This window comes from Canis lupus, chromosome 28 (assembly GCF_011100685.1).
Source record: "Canis lupus familiaris isolate Mischka breed German Shepherd chromosome 28, alternate assembly UU_Cfam_GSD_1.0, whole genome shotgun sequence".
Classification (NCBI taxonomy): Eukaryota; Metazoa; Chordata; class Mammalia; order Carnivora; family Canidae; genus Canis; species Canis lupus.
In genome coordinates this window covers 30,580,412-30,590,087 of record NC_049249.1, presented here as the reverse complement: position 1 = coordinate 30,590,087, position 9,676 = coordinate 30,580,412, and the positions used below count along the sequence as shown (strand labels likewise).

Genomic DNA, 9,676 nt, shown 5'->3' with positions numbered 1-9,676 from the left:
CAAACCTCTCCAATAAGCTTTATAAAAATCAAAGTGTCTTAATGAGGGAAAAGAAATCCATAGTGGCACTAGAACACTATTAAAATTTGAACCCCACAAAACTATCTATTAAAACATTCACAGAAAGCTGATTCATTTAAAACTTGTCTCGAGCCACTCTTTCTCAACACCTTTGTTTTATTAGAAGAATTAGAACTTATTAAGGTGGGTTAAAATAATCAGCTTTCCACAAATACACCCTGAGGATTTGAAAGGATAACATTCTAACATCTCCGTTAATGTTTATTCATAGTTTATGGTAATTTTGTAACGTGAATAGTCAACACAGTAAGAAAATATTCTTTACCATGCCAAAACTATAATCCCTAACGGTTTCACACACACAAAGAGAATCAACTTCTCTTGATATAAACTTGAAAACAATGTAATTTCTCTTTCAGATACAGTAAGTAATCATCATTGCATGTCCCTGTTTCAACTTTTTTTATAAAATAATAAATCTTACAGTTGAAAGAAAAACAATTTGTTGACTTGGGGAATCTTATTTTGGATATACAGAGTATCTTAACTGCATTTTCCAAGCAGAATTGGCATCTTAATTTCACAAGGCCCCCCCCCCTGAGCACAAGGCTCTTATGTCAGCAACCTTCCCAAAGCTTAGAACCACAGGACACCATCGGCTCTCACGTGGCTGGAGATGAAGGACAGTAACTCCAGGGTAGAGCACCCACACAACACAGTCTTCTGTTCCCAAGGGACAAGTCCAATCTCTCCTTCTCCTGAACTGCTGCTTTTCATAAGTTCAACTATCTTTCTCAGAGACCCTGAAATTCTCAGGAAAGAAAAATAGCCAGACTTTTTCTTGAAGGACATGGTAAGAAACTACATTTTTTGTTACCCATGCCTCCCTCCAAAGACCCAGAGGAAAATGAAAACTCAGACTCATTTCCTACATTAAGGATTTGACCTACAAAATATCAAGTGGAGGATAATACAGGTCATGTTCAGAACAAGACTTTAGAACTTCTCTTCCCAGAAGTCCAACAGAGGGAAAAAGAACTGGGCCAGTTCTCTAAAGTAACCCAGAATGCTGCATCTCTACCCACATATTAGCATCAATCAGAGGCTTAAAAAAATAAAAACCAATGCCTGAGTCCCTCTCCAAACCAATTACACCACAATCAATAGGTGTGGGATGAGGCATCAGCATTTTTAAAAGGGTACCAACTGATCCCAATACGATATGAGCCCCAGAGCTCACTATAAATAGGAGTTGATTTTAAAAACTCAGTTCTGTGGGTTGTCGTGAGGGGTGAGTAATAAATACTCAGTGTCTAGAGAGTGCTTAGAAAGACAGATGACATGAGGGGTTGAGGATGGAAAGGAGATGGGAAATATGCCAGAGCCAGATCATCCTCATAGCTAAGTGTTCCTTGTGTGCAGCACTTTCCTCAGCTCTTCACGCGTACACTACAGGCCGTCTGGCTCTGGAGACCAGGCTCTTTCATACCTCTCTACTGCAAAGGATGAAAAGCCTGGATTCAGATATTAAGGCTTTAGGCCTTATTGTGTGGGTATGGATAAGCCTCATCACCAGGGAGTAGTGTGATCAGAACTGTATTTTAAAGTCATTCTGACTGTAGCATAGACAATAGGTCGAAAGAGAAAGAGACGAAGTCAGGGGATTGAGGCTACTCCATATACATAAGATAGACTTAAAGGGTCTATAGAAGGATAAAAACAGCTCTTGGAAACCAGAACCTGAAAGAAAAGAAAAAAAAAAAGTACAATAGGCTGGTAGATTTTCTCACACTACCTGTGAGACGTCATTAAGACATAAATGTGTTCTGATACACAAGTCCCATTTTCACATCAACTGCCTCTCACCTCTTCTGCAATTTCAGGCCTCAACATTATCATCATCTGAAACATTTTTAATCATGTCTCTAAAAAAGTCTGAATACTACTCCACTTAGCATACTTCCATCATTTTCAAGAATTTTGTCTATTCAAAAGAATTTTTTTAAAATGCTCTTATATTCCCATCAACTGTTGGGGGAGTTTGATTTAAATGATTTTTGTCTATGGCAGTTTCTTTTTTTTTTTAATCTTATTTTAATTCCAGTATAGTTAATATGCAGTGGGAGACTTTTTTAGCTTTGGGTGTACAATATAATGATACCATGGTAATTTCTTTAAAGGGCAATACAGATTTTTTTTTTTTTTTTAACTTTTTAAGTAGGCTCCACACCCAACATAGAGCCCAACTCCAGGCTTGAACTCCCAACCCTGAGATCAAGACCTGGGATCATGACCAGAGCCAAAGGCAGATGCTCAACACACTGAGCCACCCAGATGCCCCCAAATTTGGCATTTTTGTAGGTCAAAAATAGACATATTACCATCTCATCTGGTTCAATCTATTACATTATTATATTAGTAGGATGCCATTCAGAGTTTTCAGTAATTTAGACTGACTTCTCTTGTTCTTCTTAGCACATGGAAGGTACTGTCAGGATCTTGGTGATAGCATCGGAGACTCTGGGTTATGGGGATTACAATGGGGGTACAGTTCTACAGTAAGAGTAGAAGAGAGGCAGGGCCGGCCTCAGTTTCCCAGTTTGGGCTTCTGAAATGATAAACTTTCCTGCGTCTTTATAATCACCAAGGGCGAGCTATTTCCTTCCTTGACTCTTACCAAAATGACCAACCTTTGCCTCTGTCCCCTTGATTCTGGCTCATACTTCTCACTGCCTGACCCATTGCCCTCCATGCTCCTGGGTGACAATACAGTTTTCTCACAAGAGGGCCCCACCAATAGTACTCTTGCTAATATTGCCCCTGGAAGCTGGGCAGACAAATGCTTTAAAATAGATTGGAGTAATAATAATTCCAAAATAGAATTTTCATTCCTATACCAAACCTACTTTCCAATGAGTAAGAGAAATATTTTTAATTAAGTTACAAAGTTCTACAAGAAAAGGGTTATGAAAATATTTAGTATAGAATTATTTAGTAAAGAAATCAAGCCCTCTACAAATTCTAACAGTTATTATTTCTATTACTTCCATGACAACAGAACAGAAAGATTTTGAGCCTGCCCACTATGCTCCATAGCCAGAGTTAGAGATATTAAAAAAAAAATTTTTTCAAATGTGCCTCACTGGAATACACTGTAGCATAGGACCTCACCCCATGGAATTACCATAGAGCACCTAGAAGGATTAGATGGGAACTCGATGGGATGAGCACTGGGTGTTACACTATACATTGGCAAATTGAATTTAAATTTTTTTAAATGTAAAAAAAATAATAGTAATAAAATTTTAAAAAATTTTTAAAAAGAATTATATGGATCTGTATCCTCCAACACACAGAGATTGTCAAGGCATACACATTTACACATAAAATGCACATATTTTGTATATGTGTATATGTAAGGCATGAAAAGATCTTAGACTAAATAATTCTTGAAAGTGGCTCCCTGTGGGAAGAAAATAAGAGAAATACACAAGTGAAATTCTATAGGTTTCTTCAACAATTTATAAAAGAGAAAACCATGAATTAAAGTAGACAAGAGACATCAATTTACTGCAATATGTGACCCTGTTAGAGATTGATTTAAACAAAAGTTTAAAGTATGAGACAATGGGGACTCCATATGCTAGACCTTTGCTGATAAGAAATTACTGTTAATGGGGGGAGATAGGATTAGAGGGATTTTTGAAGCCCTTATCTTCTAGAGACACATTGAAATATTTATATATGAAATGGTATTTGCTACCAAAATAATCCAATGGTAGGTATAAATAAAACAAGATAACCTGATCATTGCTGTAGCTGAGTGACACCACATTAGTATCAATATATGGGTTATATAAATAACGTGGGTTATTTCTCTCCTTTTGTGAGAATTGGAATTTTCTATAATAAAATGTTACAGGGACGCCTGGGTGGCTCAGTGGTTGAGCATCTACCTTCAGCTCAGGGCGTCATTCTGGGGTCCTGGGATTGAGTTCCGTATCAGGCTCCCCGCAGGGAGTCTGCTGTCTCTGTCTCTCATGAATAAAAATCTTGTTAAAGAATGTTACAAAAAGCCTTTTTAAAAAATACCTGGCTTTGCCAGCTTTCTAATTGTGTGATTTGGGACAAGCAATTAGGACTCTGTAAGTTTCTGCCCCTTTTTTGAGAAATGGAAATCACATGGCTTAGCCTAGGATAAACTCTCAAGAAGCTTGGACGCTATTGTGCCATTGGACATGCCCTCACCAAAGGGTAGTAGCTGTTTTATAGCTATGTGTCATCTCCCTCTGAACGTGCTAGGGAAAACTCAAACCTAGTACGTCTGAATGCATCAAATTGGATAAATGAGTGAATGAGTGAAAGAAAAAGATCTACATCATCAGTCTGGTCAATGCTCCAATGGTTTCTTCCTCAGACTGGGCTTTTCATGATAGCTGTCAGGAATGTGCTGTCTTGACTTCAGTTGCTCAGAGTTTAGGCTTCAAGTACAAAATCATCATGAACTGAATTTTCTCTAGTTTTTAGCATTCTCATTTCACCTAACAACTGCAAGGATGTCTAGAACTACTGATACTGCGAATGCGAGCTTTGCAGAATGCATGCTTCTGATCTCAACCAGCTATACCGCCTGAGAAGAGTTCTACTTTCTATATCTTTTGTTGTTGGCAAGAATGAACATCCAAATTATACATAACCTCATGAACTCATGAACTCAACAATGTCTTTAGTGTTATTCGATTAATCACGCCCAAGGGTGTGGCAACCTATGTTTTTTCCATTAACTGTCTTATACCCATCTGCATAACATTCAAGTTGGGTATGTAATGAGAGACTCTCCCCAGGGAAGATTAGCCATTCAGGAGCCATATTATAATCAAAAAACAGGGAGGAAGAAACAACTTAAGAGACTGTTTTCTACATAACACCTGAAATTTGAGTGATTTAACAAGAGCCTTGTAAGCACATTGCATCAAAGTGTGGTCTCTGGGCAGCCCGGGTGGCTCAGTGGTTTAGCTCTGCCTTTGGCCCAGGGCATGATCCTGGAGTCCCAGGATCGAGTCCCCCGTGGGGCTCCCTGCATGGAGCCCACTTCTCCCTCTGCCTATGTCTCTGCCTCTCTCTCTCTCTCATTCTCACTCTCTCTGTGTCTCTCATGAATAAATAAATAAAATCTTAAAAAAAAAAGTGTGGTCTCTGAGATGGACTTCATACTAGTAATAATTCCTCCATCACTGTTTCGTAATGAGCACCTTTCCGTGTCCTCAGAAATAACATGCTTCTCAGGTACGCAATTTTGAAAATTTGTTTCAGACCCATTAGCAGCTGGCTGATGAATCTATTTATGTCTAGATAGATACAGACATGGTAATTTTGCTGTGCTATTAACTTACCAAGAACATAAGGGCTATGTCTTTCCATATTGCCCTTTCATTCTTTTTTGGTGGTATATGTGTCAAACAGCCCATATCTCCCATTTACTTATCACTCACCTTCTCCTAGGTGAGGTTTTTATGTCTAAGAAAAGCACTAGAATTATAGACCTTCACACTTGAGAGATAGAATACGGTAGAAATCCAGTTCGTTGCTGCTGTGTTGCAGTAAAAGTGGGGCATAGAGAGCTCGTCTGTCTTGCCCAAACCAGTAAGCTGGTCAGTGGTAAAACCAGGGCTACAGTCAGGACTTCAGATTCCTAGTTCAGGGCTCTTTGCCCCGCATGACTTGAGTCCAATGTCCTTGGACTTCAACCTACTGAAAAAAATATATTCTCTGGTCCTTTACAAAGCAGAATCTGTTTTTCAGACCATTCAGGTGCCACATAAGGATTTATGAGAACACATTAAGCACTCAGTTTTCAAAAGCCCCATACCAAAGCTCCATTGGCATAGAGGGAATGCTCACTGTGGGGACAGATCCGCCCAGAGGACCTATTCTGTTCCTGCTATCTCTGTAAAGCCTGAGCCTTTCAGAGAATGTGTGCACAATCCTGACAGGAGCAAGCCAAAAAGCCCCTGAGGAACACCACGCTAAGGTGCCAATGGACACTCGCTCTAAAATTGCAAGCCCTTGAAAGCTTGAAATAGAAAGCACATGAACACCTCATCTCTTCATATATTTATGATTTCTACTTCAAAAGTGATACAAAGCACTTCTTCAGGGTGGTTTGTATGTCCATTCCATTGATTAAAATTAATCTGATATTTTGTGACCAAGGAGAGTGATCAATTGATAACTAGAAATCAATACATTTAAAGTTAAACAAAGTAGCCTGTTCCCTACTTGCTCTCCACAAAACCTGTCCTGTTTTTATCATCAGTCAATAACCTATCTGTTTACCAGATGCCCATGCTGGAAACTTGCATTTTGTCTTCCACCTCTCTCTCACTTCCCTCCCAGCCAATCTGTTCCCATGTCATACTCATGAGGATCCTTCGGAAATGTGTCTTAACTCCTGGAATGGTTTGTGATCCCACCACCCTCCCCTTCCTCACTTTCCCCTTCCCAACAGGACCCTGAATTTCCCAATCATGCTGTTCAGTTAGGTGGATTTGGCCACCATCAGCCCCAGGAAGGAGTATAAACAGTGAGCACAAGATCCAGTTCAGACCAATGAAATGTGAGATGTTTGATGAAAGCACCAGGGAAAGGAATATTCTCAGTGTTCCATGGGAACTACTGAAATGAATGCTTTCTCTCCTGTTAGATGGATAAGAGAACACTTATCTACTGGTTACTGCCAGTGATCATCCTGTGACCTCATGGGCAGCCAGTCTAGGAGGAAACCCACCTGAAGAAGATTGGAAATATGAAAAGGGAGCCAGGTGACACTGTTGATAGATCAAGCCTTGCCTGAAGGCTTCCCACTGGACTCCACTTAGATTACCTAGATCTCTCTATATTTTAAGTTAATTTGAATTGGGTTTTCTGTTCCTCCCAATCCAGTAATCCTAAAACAAACTCATTCCCTCCTTCTCAGTCACACTAATAGTTCAGGCTCTCATTTGAGTAACAACAGTATCCTATTCATTCTACATCCTCCTGGAATAGCTAGCTACTCTTAGACCATAATTCTTAGATAAGGATATCAAATTATGACAACATTTATTGACTACTTACAAGATGTCAGACACTGACAAACATCATTTCCAGTCCACTCCTTGTGCTGGCAGCATTGGCACTATGGTTCTAGTTAGAGATTGACCAGCTACAAAAAACAGAAACCCTCCCCAGGTAGCTTAGGTAAAGGAGATGTGCACCAGGGGACACTGTTTTCAGTCTCACAGCTTCTTAGGACAAGAAATAAAGGGCAGCCAAGCCACATGAAGACTCAAACCATCAACTGGGGATTCAAGGCTGCTGGCTCCCCAAGATCTCCTGGACTCTCCCGACATCCCTTCTATTTCTCTCTCCTCCATCACTTGCTTCCCTCCATAGACTGACATTCTCAGCAAAGCTCTTCTCTCTGCCCACATTCCACCTTCTCCTAGCCTTCTATCTTTTTTGTGGTCCCTACTCTAGCTCCCACCCTTCTGGAAGACTAATGTCTAGTGCCACCTCAACAGGTCTCTGCCACTTATTCACATTCCCAGAGAAGCCCATTTTCTCACCCCACCAATGTTGCCTCTTCCTAGGTTAGGTACACCACTGAGTGGTGTCCTAAGACAAGCCCATCTGCTGGGGACACCCTGCTCATTTCCCTTCCTCCCACCATTCCTTTGCACACCAATCCAATGGTGCCCTATTGCCAGCACCTAAAGCACTGTCCTGAGAGCTTTCTCTGGCTGCCTCATAGAGAAGGTCAGATGTGCTGGGGAACTGGTACCCCATCAAAACTTTCAACCAATGACTAATAGTAACTAGCCCAGCTCTAGAGCTCTGTTGGGATAATGATGCAGGCTGTTTATCACACTGTCCCAGACCTGCCCAGCAGAATCATTTATTTGCTTAATAACACCCTTTACTGGCTGCCTTCCAGGTCTCTCTTCCTACTTCCTTGCAGGGTCCTAGGATCACCTTCCAAAATGAACTACCTGCAGTCACACTCTTTTCTCAAGATCTGTTGCTAGAAAACCCTACCCATGCAAGTGGGGCATTTTCCCCTGGAAAGGGGTGCTGGAAGGGCAGAAATTCTAACATCCTTAGGATTCCATTAGTACAACACTCTTGTACCTCATATTACTTTTAGTTGTTTGCACACTTATCTTTCTAAAGGCAATATGAGCTCCTAAAGGAAGAGATTGTTTCTTCTTCACTTTCTAGACTCCAGGGCTCCCAGTATAGGGCTTTGTATACAGCAGGCCCACAACTGTTTCTTGGCCAGGGAATTAGATCACATCTGCCAAATGAGACATTCTTCTGATTGGGTTATACCATACCCAGGCAGTCCATTAACTGGACTATACTATCATAAGATTCTCCTATAAACCCCGGCCACCTTTTTAAATTACATACATTCCATTTGTAAGTAATATCTGGGTGCTACTATGCAGTATGATACATTGCAGGATACTACAACCTGTTAAATTTTATAAACTTTTAACAGAAAACAAGCTTAAAGCATAATTCTACTTTAATTGCATTAAGGAAAGTGTGACTTTTCCCTGACTCCTGAAATCTCAGTGGCCTGTTTCATAAACAGGCCATTGAAATATTTGCACTCATTCTTATAAACTCTATTAGATAGGTAATTATCTTTTCACTTCCCAGCTCAAAACACCATAAGGCAAATTTGCTAAAAGGTGCAAAGGGCAGGTGAAGGCTCCCTTTCACCCATGCACTGTTGAGCAATAAAATTGGTGTGATAATTAAATGTCCATCATCCTAAAGTGTTTGTAGAAAACTGGATGGTGGCTGGAAAGAAAATAGACTGATAGAAAAGTCCCAATGGGCTCACGTCATGGTTTTAATTCTCTTTAAAAATTGACATGTGCCTTAATTACTGATCTAATCCTATTTCATCTTTACATAAACACGTCTAAGAATGGAGGGAGGAAAGTATACAGATGACAACCCACTGGCTTATTCCCCCTGGACTGTCTTAAGGAATTAAACTCATGGGGTTTTTTAAAGTAGCATATACATGAGTTAATAGTCAAATTTGAATCTGGCTCTGTCATTAGCAGCCTCAGCTTTCTCATCTGTAAAATAGAAATTTGAAGTAGTACGAGAGTCCTAGGATTATCATGAAGATTGAACAAGATGACTGCATGTCCAGCCCCTGACACAGTGTGTAAGTGCCCAAAAATCAGAGCAGCAGAAAGGATGGAAAGCTCTGTGCAAGAAGAAAGGAAAAGAATGCAGTTAGTTCATGAAACTTACTTTTTGTCCTCACATCCTTTACATTTAGTGTTGCTGAGGGGTCTCCCTGTTGCCCCCATGAATGTAAGGCCCCCATGTCTACTAAAGGTGACCATAGTCCTACACCATGGCAGCAAGTTCTCTCTTCAGTATGTAGCCAACAGATATGTGTATAGATATTCACCATGTGCAAGAATGTTTATAGTTTTTGTAATATCCCCCAAACCGGAGACAACCCAAAGAGTAGAACGAACAGTACTTGGCCATCAACAGAGAAATTGACCACTCCATCAATAATAGAAAGGATAAATTGTGGTATACTCACCACTGGATTCCTCTTCTGCAGGAGAATGTGCAA

General features: G+C 40.3%; 1 pseudogene; it reads left to right on the top strand.

The window, feature by feature from the left end:
* Positions 1 to 1,376: 1,376 nt before the first annotated feature.
* LOC119866504 overlaps positions 1,377 to 9,676 on the top strand; it is a 55,661-nt pseudogene continuing 47,361 nt past the window's right edge.